The following is a 14,231-nucleotide window of genomic DNA, read 5'->3' on the forward strand; positions in this document are numbered from 1 at the left end:
CAGGGTAAGTGCACTCCACCGTGTTAACGGCGGGGAAGGGGTGTGTGTCGACTTTCATGGCGTGCGGCTGAAAATTAGACGCCCTTGTTCTATCGCCATTTGGATCTGCTGACACCACACCCTGCAGTCGTTGGTGGCATGGGTGAACGTGTTATGCCACTTGCAGTATGGCTTTCCGTTCAGCTCCTGCGCCGTGGGGATCTTGTGGCCTTCGGGTACCTTTAGCTGCTTCTCCTTAAGTAAGAGGTCGAAAATTTGCTCAGCTTTGGTCACGTCGAAATCAAACCCTCTTGGAGGACCTTGTGGCTTAACCCATTTGCAAGACACGGGGCTTGCCCCCCCGAGTCCATTCAGCCACTGCTACCTCTTGATCTCCCGCAGAGCCTTCATCTTCATCTGCCTCAACCAGGACCACCGCACGCTTGAATTTATCCCGGTACACCTGCGGGTGGCGCTGTTCATATAATGACAGCTTCACGCACCATATGCGCCGGTGAAGGGTAGTCCGCTAGGGAGGCCACATCCTTGATCGGTGATGCGAGACCCACCACCGCCAACTCGACTGCTTCTTTTTCAGTCACACGAGCCGAATAGCATCGGTTCCTAACGGTCCTGAAGCGCTGGATGTATTCTGACACTGTTTCTCCGCGCTTCTGTTGTACTTGTGCTAGATCGGCGATGCCAGCCTCGGAAGCCTCTGAGTGATACTGCATGTGGAACTGTTCTTCCAACTGCTTCCAAGTCCGGATGGAGTCTGGTGGCAGCGATGTGTACCATCCGAAAGCCGATCCTGTGAGGGACTGAGCGAAGAACCTCACACGTAGTTCATCTGATGCTGAGATCGTGCCCAGCTGTGCCAAATATCGGCTCACATGCTCGATTGAGCTGGAGCCATCCGACCCACTAAACTTGGAGAATTCAGGGAGCCGATATTTGGGTGGTAGTGGGATCAAATCGTACTCGTTGGGGTACGGCTTGGAATAGCCGATTGCCCTCCTTTTCGGCACCATGCCGAACTGGTCTCTCAAGATTGTGCTGATCTGATCCGCGGTGCTGGCTGCAGGAGTCGAACTCCGAAGATTCGCTGGAGTGGCATACTTAGCCAGCCACGCTTGCTTCTCAAGCTCTGAGCCAACTGCAGGAGTTGAGCTCTGGAGGTTCGTCGGAGTGGCATACTTAGCTAGCCATGTCTGCTTCTCAAGATCCGTTCCAGAAGTTCCTCCTGCTGTTCCAGAAGTCCCTGCTGTTGCAGTCTAGTTCGTGAGTGCCCATTTACTGCAGTCTGGCACGTATGTGCACGTGTACCCGTGAGGGATCTCCTTAGGCGCCTCATACAAGAACTGGTAATCACTAGGGTCACCACCGATCTTTTAGACGACGAATGCCGGTGAACTCGGCACTTCTGGTGCTGCCACCGCGAACGGCAGCGGTGGTCGGGACTGGAGTGGTATCTCTCCTTGGTGAGTCCCTAGAGCAGGTCCTGACGGCGAGTATTGATGCCTCATGATTTCCTGGATCACCCGAAGGGCGACACGCTCCAAAGTGTTCACCAGGCTCTCAGAATGGCGGTGCAGCGAATGAGCTACCATGAAATTAATCTCCTGACGCAGAGACCTGGTGCGTTCTTCTGACGGGGCAGACAGGTCCACTCCATCGAGCGCGCCTTCAGGTGAGAACCCTTTCCACCTAATGCCGTGTGAGCGGGTTCTCTGGAAAGAGCCGATGAGGTCGGCTTCGAGGATAGCTTTGACCTCGTCATACTTCTTCTTGAGCTCCTCGGCCAGATCTTCGTACGTGATCGGAGTACCTTCCGCCATCTCGGATGTAGATGGCGATGCGATTGATGTCGAAGACTGTCCCACCGGGCGTGCCGAATGTGTTGCGGTCGAAACCCACCGGCGAGCAACGACGGGCAACACGATAGAGCCGGGAGGCTCCCGAGGATCTGCGGCTGGCCCTGGTCCCTCGAGCGACGGCCCGCAAAGCCTCGGCACGCACGTCCGATGCCGGTGCAAGGGCGTGCCACCTGACCTATACCTCGGTCGGGAAGGTGATGGATTTGCTTCGCTTAGTTTCCTGCATGGCATACACGTAAACATTAAATACGAGCCTCGATCGGCTCTCAGGTTTTCCTGTGAATCGGCTCAAGGAGCCGATCCACCCATGATTCGTATGAGGTCTACGATCACATGGTGGTCCTGCTTGATCAAAATAAAGCTAAAACGGCCTACGACGATTTAGGGTTTTCACCACATAATCGGAACATCCTACGCGTGATTGAGCCTGGCAGCCACGCACGGTGTTAATAAACCAACCCTAGACAAGGCCTAAAAACCAACATGAAGTTGATCCCCGGAACATCTTATCTAGGGCCAGCAAACTACACCCTACGTGCTACTGGATCCTTCAACCCGTTTGCAAGGCCTAACTATGCAGATATTAAACTAATCCTTGAAGAACAAAGAGCAATCATAACAGATCGGATCTACTAAACAATGATCAAGCGAGGTGCCACCCTTACACCTAAGATAGGTGTAAGGGCGGCTAGACGTCTAAGGGTTGCATGGACAAAAGCATGTGACATGATGAAACAATGCTAACCCTAACACATCTACGATAACTACGTTGCTCGCCATCAACAAGGCTTTAGCACGAGCAACGCATGAACAACGAATAAACGTGTACTGCCTAGATCGCAAGATGCGATCTAGGCAGCATGATGCTTACCCGGAAGAAACCCTCGAAACAAGGGGTTGGCGATGCGCCTAGATTGGTTGTGATGAACGTGATTGTTGTCTTTCTCAATAACCCTAGATACATATTTATAGCCCGTAGACTTTCTAACGTGGGAATAATCCCAACCGTGCACGAGCCAAATTCTATCTAACCGACACGTATCCTACTATATTTACAGATACACGGGCAAACTAGCCCAAACTTTGTATACAAGGCCGATTCATGTATTTCTTCCGTGTATATTCTTCAAGCCCATCTTAATCGCGGCCCACCTCTGATCCGGTCAAATTCTGGTGATAACACATGTACTTTGTACCTATTAATGAAGAACTACCATAGAGCTTGTTGAAATTTGGTTTGCATGATTGGTCTCTCTAAAGTCTAGATATTTTCTAGTGAAGCGTTTGAACAACAAGGAGATAGTGTAGAGTCTTATAATGCTTGCGATATGTTCTTATGTAAGTTTTGCTGTACCGGTTCATACTTGTGTTTGCTTCAAACAACCTTGCTATCCAAAGCCTTGTACTGAGAGGGAATACTTCTCGTGCATCCAAATCCTTGAGCCAAAAACTATGCCATTTGTGTCCACCATACCTACCTACTACATGGTATTTCTCTGCCATTCCAAAGTAAATTACCTTAAGTGCTACCTTTAAAATTTCATTCCTTGTCTTTGCAATACATAGCTCATGGGAAAATAGCCTTAAAAACTATTGTGGTATTGAATATGTAGCTTATGTGTCTTATTTCTTATAAGTTGCTTGTTGAGCGGTAACCATGTTTCTGGGGACGCCATCAACTATTACACCTTTGTTGAATATCATGTGAGTTGCTATGCATGTTCATCTTGTCTGAAGTAAGGGCGATTTATCATGATCAAATGGTTTTGAGTATGCATATTGTTAGAGAAGAACATTGGGCCGCTAACTAAAGCCATGAATCATGGTGGAAGTTTCAGTTTGGACATTAATCCTCAAATCTCTTATGAGAATATTATCTGTTGTTGAATGCTTAAGCATTAAAGAGGAGTCCATTATCCGTTGTCTATGTTGTCCCGGTATGGATGTCCTAAGTTGAGATCTATCAAAAACGAGAAATCAAATGTGATCTATCTCCTTGGACTTTTGTACAGTGTGACATAGAGGTACCCTTTCGACACTTGGTTGAAACATATGTTATGCAATGATAATCCATGTAAATCCAAGCTAATTAGGACAAGGTGCGAGCACTATTGGTACTCTATGCATGAGGCTTGCAACTTATAGGACATCTTATGCATAACACATATGAATTATTACTACCGTTGACAAAATTGTTTCTATGTTTTCAAAATGAAAAGCTCTAGCACAAAAACAGTAATCCATGCTTCCCTCTGCGAAGGGCCAATTCTTTTACTTTATGTTGAGTCAGTTTACCTACTTCTTTCTATCTTAGGAGCAAACACTTGTGTCAACTATGTGCATTGATTTCTACATACTTGCTTATTTGCATTCATCATATTACTTCGTGTTGACAATTATCCATGAGATATATCCATGAGATAAACATGTTGAAGTTGAAAGCAACCGCTGAAACTTATATCTTCATTTGTGTTGCTTCAAAACTTTCTACTAAGAATCTATTGCTTTATGAGTTAACTCCTGTGCAAGTCATATAGATTCTTATCTTGAAAGTACTATTCATGAAAAGTCTTTGCTATATGATTCAGTTGTTTAAGTCATTGTCTTTACCATTGCTTCGAATCACTTCATTCATCTCATATGCTTTACAATAGTATTGATCAAGATTATGATAGCATGTCACTTCAGAAATTATCCTTATTATCGTTTACCTACTCGAGGGCGAGTAGGAACTAAGCTTAGGGATGCTTGATACGTCTCCAACGTATCTATAATTTCTGATGTTCCATGCTAGTTTTATGACAATACCTACATGTTTTGCTCACACTTTATAATGTTTTTATGCATTTTCCGGAACTAACCTATTAACAAGATGCCGAAGTGCCAGCTCCTGTTTTCTGCTGTTTTTGGTTCCGTAAAGGCTGTTCGGGCAATATTCTCGGAATTCGACGAAACAAAGGCCAAACATCATATTTCACCGAGACGGACCAGAACACCGAAAGAGAGCCGGAGGGGAGGCCCAGGGCTCCCAGACCATAGGCTGGCGCGGCCTGGAGGGGGGGCGCGCCGCCCTATGGGGTGGGCCCCCCAAACACCCCATTGCACCGCTTCTTCGCCTATATAATCCCTCGTGACCTAAAAACCCGACACCAATTGACGAAACTCCAGAAAGACTCCAGGGACGCCGCCGCCATCGCGAAACTCCGTTTCGGGGGATAGAAGTCTCTGTTCCGGCACGCCACCGGGACGGGGAATCGCCCCCGGAGTCATCTCCATCGACACCACCGCCATCTTCATCGCCATCGCTGTCTCCCATGATGAGGAGGGAGTAGTTCTCTCCCGAGGCTGAGGGCTCTACAGGTAGCTATGTGGTTCATCTCTCTCCCATGGTGTGATCTTTATGTGATCATGAGCTTTGTATCACTATTAATCTATGTGATACTCTAGTGATGTTATTAAAGTAGTCTATTCCTCCTCCATGATGTAATGTTGACAGTGTGTGCATCATGTAGTACTTGGCGTAGGTTATGATTGTAATCTATTGTAGATTATGAAGTTAACTATTACTATGCACTCTAGAGGTTACTTTAATATGAACTCCGGAATTACTCTCCACGATGTGACGGTGACAGTGTGCGCATCGTGTGTGATTCCTTTATGAAGTTGTGGAGCTTGTTTACTCTGGCTTGAGGGTGCTCTTCTAGCCCTACACAATGAATGGTGTTTGTTATCCAACAAGAGAGTGTGAGAAAGTAGCACAAGTGAAGATAAGTTATTTATTTATGTGATCATTGTTGAGAGTGTCCACTAGTGAAAGTATGATCCCTAGGCCTTGTTTCCAAGCATTGAAACCCCGTTTCCAACAAGTTCTCGCTCGCATGTTTACTTGCTGCCATATTTATTTCAGATTGTTATTACCACTCATATTCATCCATATCACTTGCATCTTACTATCTCTTCGCCGAACTAGTGCACCTATACATCCGACAAGTGTATTAGGTGTGTTGGGGACACAAGAGACTTCTTGTATCGTAATTGCGAGGGTTGCTTGAGAGGGATATCTTTGACCTCTACCGCCCTGAGTTCGATAAACCTTGGGTGATTCACTTAAGGGAAACTTGCTGCTGTTCTACAAACCTCTGCTCTTGGAGGCCCAACACTGTCTACAGGAATAGAAGCATGCGTAGACATCAACGACCCGAAAGTCATGTTGCCGAACAGATCGGCGAGTACGATGCAGCGGTGCTTGAAGGACCAAATTGGCCGGAACGTACACGCTTACGTCGACGACATCGCGATCATGACTCAGAAAGGATCCGACTTGATCAGCGACCTCACAGAAACCTTTGAGAACCTACGATGGTACAAGATGATGTTGAATCCGATGAAGTGCATCTTTGGCGTTCCAGCCGGAGAACTCCTTGGCTTCATCGTCTCTCACAGGGGCATTGAAGTTAACCCGGAAAAAATCAAGGCAATCCTGTGCATCAAAAGGCCAACTTGTCTCAAAGATGTGCAACGACTAACTGGTTGTGTTGCAGCAATCAGTAGGTTTATTAGCCGTCTTGGCGAGAAGGCACTACGTTTATACAAACTGCTGAAGAAAACAGACAAATTTGTCTGGGACGACGCAACAGACGCAACACTTCAGGGGTTGAAGGACATACTCACCTCCCCACCTATTCTAGCAGTTCCAGAAGAATCAGAGCCTATGCTCCTTTACCTGGCAGCTTCCAACAAAGTTATCAGCCTCATCATCGTAGTGGAACGAAAGGAAGAAGGTCACGAATATGGAGTCCAGAGGCCAGTCTATTATATTAGCAAGGTACTAACGGAATCCAAACAAAGATACCCTCACTTTCAGAAGCTAGCCTACGACGTATTCCTAGGTAGCAGGAAGCTAAGACACTACTTCCAAGAGCATCCCATGACAGTCGTGAGCAAGGCTCCACTGTTAACGATTGTTAACAACGCTGATGCAACAGGACGCACAACAAAATGGGGCATTGAATTATCTGCCTTCGACATCAATTACAAAGCCAGGACTGCGATCAAGTCTCAAATCCTGGTAGATTTTGTCGTGGATTGGACAGAAGCTCCGGATGCAGATCTGGAGCCGGAACCTGAAACTTGGGTCATGCACTTTGACGGATCCAAGCAGCATCAAGGCTCAGGAGCTGGAGTCACCCTGAAGTCCCCAACCGGAGAAGAACTGCAGTACGTCCTGCAGATTCACTTCGAAGCTACAAATAACATGGCGGAATACGAGGCTCTACTACACGGTCTGCGGATCGCTAAGGAAATTGGGATCAAGCACATCATATGCTGCAGAGATTCCGACCTGGTGGCACAACAAGTAGCCGGAACCTGGAACGCCAGAAACTCCGTTATGGCGGCCTATAGAGACGAAGTTGATGAGATCGCCAAGTGCTTCCTCGGATACGAAGTCAAGTACGTCCGGAGAGATGATAACACAGCGGATGATATGCTATCCAAACTCGGATTCGGCAGGAAACCCATTCCACCCAGAATTTTCCTTGAGCACTTACGGATACCCTCGATAAAGGGCGCTAACCCGGAAAACCCAGACGTGGCAGTTTCTCCGGCTAAGGAAGTGATGGTAATCACTCCGGCTTGGACTAAACCTTTCCTGGACTACCTTTTAGACCGCAATAAGTTGCCTGAGGACGAGGTCCTCGCACGACAGGTCGTCAGACGAGCAAGATCCTACACAATAGTTGATGGACAGCTCTACAAACGAAGTGCAAATGGGGTGTTTATGAAATGCGTCTCAAATCAGGATGGCATAGAAATCCTCAGAGAGATTCATGCTGGTGATTGCGGGCATCACGCCGCTCCCAGGTCCCTCGTTGCTAAAGCTTTTCGACAAGGATTTTACTGGCTCACGGCTAAAGAAGATGCTGAGAAACTAGTGAAAACCTGTCAAGGATGTCAATACTACGCTACTCAACCAAGTGCTCCAGCTCAGGAGCTCAAGACCATCCCTATCACATGGCCGTTTGCGGTCTGGGGGCTTGATATGGCGGGGAAGCTGAAAAAATCGTCTCCTGGCGGTTTTGAGTACCTCTTGGTCGCTATTGACAAGTTCAGTAAATGGATCGAGGCAAAGCTAGTGAGAATAGCCGATGGTGCTACAGCACTAAAATTCGTCAGCAGTCTCGTAGTAAGATACGACATCCCGCACAGCATAATCACAGACAATGGCACAAACTTTGCTCAAGGAGAACTCAAGGATTATTGTCAGGACGTAGGGATCCGGCTTGACCTAGCTTCTGTGGCGCATCCACGGTCCAATGGACAGGTGGAGCGAGCCAATGGTCTCATACTAGCCGGAGTCAAGCCTCGCCTTGAAGAACAGCTGCGTCGCGCGGCCGGAGCTTGGGCAGAAGAGCTAGATGTTGTTCTGTGGAGTTTACGAACTACCCCTAACAGATCAACAGGGTTCACCCCTTTCTTCCTAGTATACGGATCCGAAGCAGTGCTTCCCTCTAACATCATCCACGATTCACCGCGAGTTTCCGTCTACAGCGAAGATACAACTTACGAGGCTAGACAGCTATCTGTGGACCTGATCGAAGAAACTCGGAATTTAGCTGACCAGCGTTCCACCATTTACCAGTAGAAACTCAGACACTATCATAGCCGTCGAGTTCGGAATCGCTCGTTTAGGGTAGGTGACTTGGTCCCCCGCCTTCGACAGGTGAAAGAGCATAAGTTGCAATCTCCATGGGAAGGACCCTTTCTCATCAGCAAAGCGCTACACAACGGATCATACTACCTCGTTGATTTCCGCAAGAAAAAAGATAGACCTGCAAATTGGTACCGAAAACGAAAACGAGAGGATCCGGATGACATCTACGATGAGACAGATCGTCCCTAGAATATAGCACAGCTACGTCCTTTCCACACTTAGAATTTTTTTCGAATTACATACTCTGTAATAGTTATGCATGATCAATGAAATAAAGCATATGGTTCACTCTTTGAGTCTTTTACCTCCTTTACTTGTTCATTTTTAGATCGTGTATGTTTTCCGACTAAAACCGCATAGCTGGATATTTCCGCCTAGGCGTGTATGAAAGTTGTGATTTTCAAAATCGTCCTTTAGGACGTAAGCTTAAGTTTTCTGGTGGAAAAATTTCTGTTGCGAACTCATGGATTCCTGGTAGCGACTTCTGGCACCTCGGCTGGGGGCTTGTTTCCGCGGTTATTGACGGATTGTCATTGGGCTTCGTCGCCGCAGGCGAGCGTTTCCAGCTAAAGGTCTTCCGGCTCGTGGAAGGTCAAGTGAGCAAGCCGGAAAACTTAGAAACCAGCACTTGCTTTTTCAAACGAACGAAACATGCATTCATAACAAGGATCGCAGGATAAGTTTTCCATCCACATGAAATTGTTTCGTCCCTAGCTACTTAAAAATACTTAAGTCTTATTACAAACCCACTCCGGGGCCAAAATGATGCATGATACGTCTCCAACGTATCTATAATTTCTGATGTTTCATGCTTATATTATACCAATTGCTACATGTTTTATATACACTTTATATCATTTTTATGCATTTTCCGGGACTAACCTATTAACAAGATGCCAAAGTGCCAGTTCCTGTTTTCTGCTGTTTTTGGTTCCAGAAAATTACTTCTGCGAATACTCTCGGAACTGCGCGAAACAAAAGGCCACGTCCCTATTTTTCCAGAAGCTTCACGGAGTCCGAAGGAGAGACTAAGGGGGGCCACGAGCTGGCCACACCATATGGTGGCGTGGCCCCACCTTCTGCCGCGCCGCCAGGTGGGGTGGCCCCCTCGGGACTCCACCGACGCTGCCCCTTCGCCTATATATTGCCCCAGATGCGAAAACCCTAAAAAATCCAGTCATATTCCACCAAGGGTTCCGCAGCGCCGCCGCCATCGACGACAAGTTTTGGGGGACAGAATCTCTGTTCCGGCACGCCGCCGGGACGGGGAATTGCCCCCGGAGTCATCTCCATCGACACCACCGCCATCTTCATCGCTGCTGCTGACTCCCATGATGAGGAGGGAGTAGTTCTCCCCCGAGGCTGGGGGCTCTACCGGTAGCTATGTGGTTCATCTCTCTCTCCCATGGTGTAATCTTTATGTGATCATGAGCTTTGTAATCTATTTGAATATGTAGATGTTACTCTTGTCTATTATGCACTCTAGAGGTTACTTTAATATGAACTCCGGAGTCACTCTCCACGGTGTGATGGTGACAGTATGCGCATCGTGTGTGATTCCTTTATGACGTTGTGGAGCTTGTTTACTCCGGCTTGAGGTGTGCTTTTGCAGCCGTACACAATGAATGGTGTTTGTTATCCAACAAGAGAGTGTTTGAGAGTAGCATTTATTTATTCAATTATGTGATCATTGTTTAGAGTGTCCACTAGTGAAAGTATGATCCCTAGGCCTTGTTTCTAAGCATTGAAACACCGTTTCCAACAAGTTCTGCTACATGTTCGCTTGCTGCCATTTTTATTTCAGATTGCAATTACTACTTATAATCATCCATATTACTTGTATTTCACTATCTCTTCGCCGAACTAGTGCACCTATACATCTGACAAGTGTATTAGGTGTGTTGGGGACACAAGAGACTTCTTGTAGCTTAATTGCAGGGTTGCTTGAGAGAGATATCTTTGACCTCTACCTCCCTGAGTTCGATAAACCTTGGGTGATTCACTTAAGGGAAACTTGCTGCTGTTCTACGAACCTCTGCTCTTGGAGGCCCAACACTGTCTACAGGAATAGAAGCGTGCGTAGACATCAATGCATTTCATTGTTTTATGACAGGGTTCACTCGGATACAGGGTCTTCGTCCTTCGAAGCCACAAACGCGGAAGAGTCGCCGGAATCATCGCTGGAATCTTCGTGCTATTGGTCGGCGCTGGATCCAGAGCCTTCCTCGACGTCCTCATCTTCTTCGTCGTCCTCCGCGTCGGAGAAACCTTCGGGAAGATCATACTTGTTGTACCAGAACGAGTGATTAACTCGTTCGGCTAACTCGTTCGAGAAGTTTAGCGGCCTAGAAGAGGAAAGGAGTTGGCGTTCATGCGAACATCTCAAAGGAAAAAATATAGAAATTGGGTTGATGCTAAAAAAATAATATCATAGTGGTAGTTCTACGTAGCTCAATACAGAGCACACACTCCCACCGAGATCATAGCCCTAAGTTGTCTATTCACCTCATATATCCAGTTTCCGAACATATCCGATTTAAAGATTGGAGAAAGATCCATAATATTTGGTATGTACTATCCACTTGCAATTATTAGGATATTGTAAAACTCTTGCCTTACCTTTCACTTCTTATGTGTGCAAGATATTGGGTTGGGTTCCATAATGCAGGTGGCTGTCAAAAGATAAATACTAGATACAAAGAGAACCATATTTTTAAAATATATTGATGTTGAAAGTATTTTGAGATTTGCTGGGAAAATACAAAAATGGAGCTCATCAATCAATTAGAGCCACTCAAAACAAAAAAGCTTAAACAATTTCAAAATATATTTAACAAATAGATGCAAATCAACACGTGAAATATCTTTTGGCAATCATTTGTGTACATAGTATAAGCTTACTTCTGATCTCGGAATCATTAATGATGCACACAGAGGCACTAAGATTTTTTCTCCTGAATCCATGATTCACATTGTGATTTATGTGTGAATCCAAATATAGTCCATTTGAATGCCTTGCAAAAAACATTGATTTGGCATGGTGGCTCAAAACAACACATGCTTGTAGTTTTATTTGGATAAAAAGTAGGGTTATATTAATGAAAAAAGTAAAAGAGTATATGCTCGAATAAAAAGTAGAGAAATGAGATACATGACATCATGTAAGTACATGAGTGAAACCGTCTAAAGTAATTTCTATCCAAAACCATGTGCGACTTCAAAGATACAACACATGCTTGTAGTTTTACTAGCATATGAACACAACTCGATCCGTATCCGAACCCGGTTGGGATATTTTATTGCTAATATATCAGGAGATAATACAGCCCAAATTTTTGTAGCCAAATTATTTGAACTTTTAAATATGGTTATGTGATTTATTTGTAAAACTATAACTCTACAATTATTAACTAGCTATATATGGATGCCATCTATGTGTATGAGATGGCACATATGAATGCTAGTTTTTATTTGGATTTTTACCATCTTCTACTATTTTACATGTGATTAATGTATATAACTATTACTACTTGATCCTTCTTATGTATAGTTTAGTTTAGAACATGGTAATTTATGAGCTCATAATTGTATATCAACATTGTTTTGGTGAAAATATATATGTACATGTGTACCTTGTAAGATGTAACTATACAGATCAGTTGCTAGTGTCATATATCATTTCTTGATTTAATAACATATTTTAAAATATGTCCCTCGTATACGCATATTATTGGACCTTTCCCCATCCGTTAGTACTATCTCCAATTTGTTCGTATGCTACAATCAGCCTTTAAAGTTTTCGCATGTATTATATCCACCCCACTTCCGAAGCTGAGTAAATAGATATGTAAAATAGGGTGGTTTGAGAACACTATTTGACCAAATCTGCTCCCATCTTACCCATAGGTAAAAAGACAACATGGTTCATATGAAGTAGAAGGATGTTGTATCTGCAAATGGAAAGTGTATTTTTTAAGCATCAAATCATGTCTAATTCGTGACGAGTCATCTCGAATGTTCTTAAGTATATATAATTCAATGTACAAAGATATGGACACAAGCGAAAACTCCAATATATGAATTGAGTAAGAGAGAAATAATGTTTTAAGAGTCTTTTGAGGTACACATGGATGTATATAGTGCATTAAGTGTGCAAGTAATATAAGCAAATAGAGAAAAAGATTGAAGGATGGAACCATCTAGATTGCATGACATTGCACTAATCGAATACCCCAAAATGCAATAAGACTAGTAGTAGAGACATGCATGAAGTAAATACAATTTATGTAGATTTCATCGATATCTAGATATCTTTATTGATGGTAAGTTCATCGAGATATTTAAAACAAGCATCATTGTCCCCTTTCATTGTAGTATCCATCTAATGTCCAACATACACATAAGATAAGTATCATGTAGAGTAGATGAGAATAATACACATAAATAGGTAAATAATAAATGTATACGTTTCTTTGAAAAAGTATCATTACACTACCCTTATATTTTAATACAAACAACTAAGAAAATGACGAACAATGCAACAAAAAAGGTGAGTAGTGAAAAAAGTGTAGGGGAATAAAACACACTTTGTACTTATGAGTCATGCATATTTATATCTAGTCACCCAAAAAAACCCTCAATAACTTGATTGGCTAAAACATAGAGATAGATATGAATATGTTAAGAAATAAAACAGGATGACAAGAAGCAGATCTAAATTCCATTGGTCTTCATTTGTTACTCAACAAATGTCCTTGACAACAACCTAATAAGAAGTTCCAGGAAAGTTCAATAATGGTTTCTCAAGACATAAATTTGGTTACAATCTTTTTCATAGTTTGGATCGTATATTAAAGCTAATTCAGTGAATAAGTAAGTAAAAGTGTATTTGTGAGGCATCTATCACTTGAAATTAGATGAAATCTACTTGGTGCAGCAAAATTCTTGTGATTTTTTTCAAATAAATTATTTTTTCCAGTAAATAAGTCTATGTTCGTCGATATTTTTGACTTCTTGTCCATAGTTTGTCTAGGCAAGGCTGGACTATTTTTTCCGCAATTCAGCCAAATACAAAATAATTTTTTATAGAAAATTGTATTGAATCGGCTTACTTTGCTTAAGTATTATGGGAAAATTTATGAAGGTTTTTGGAACTTAGGATTATTTGTCCATTGTTCAGGAAAATTTGATCTGTAAATTTAGAAGTTCAAAAAATAAGTTATAATAATTCAATTAGTGAATCAAATCGATCAAGCCAAGATTTTTAGTACACCAACTAGCTAACTATCACGATTATACATTGTTTTTAGCCATTATCCTAGAATTATGGGTATGCGTTAAAATCCTCTAGAAAGGTTATTGGTTATTGCACCCTTTAGAGGTGTGTTCCATAACTATCGGTAATTCAATTCAAATTTCGAGTTTGGTCTAAATGAAACATGTATTCCCCTACAAGCTCTCGGTACGAACTTCTATGAACTAATAATTGTCCACATGCCAAGGAAAACCTCTGCTTCGCTGGCTCGCAACAAAGAGTAAACTTAGTTTTTCGATAAAGACAAGTAAAACATAGTGGCTGACCCCTTGTAATGACCGTTTGCAAAATTCCAGTTTGCGAGGAGTAGGATCCAAGAAGAGGTTGCGCAAGCTTGCACAACTAAAAT

The sequence above is a fragment of the Lolium rigidum genome, chromosome 2 (genome assembly GCF_022539505.1).
Source record: "Lolium rigidum isolate FL_2022 chromosome 2, APGP_CSIRO_Lrig_0.1, whole genome shotgun sequence".
NCBI lineage: Eukaryota > Viridiplantae > Streptophyta > Magnoliopsida > Poales > Poaceae > Lolium > Lolium rigidum.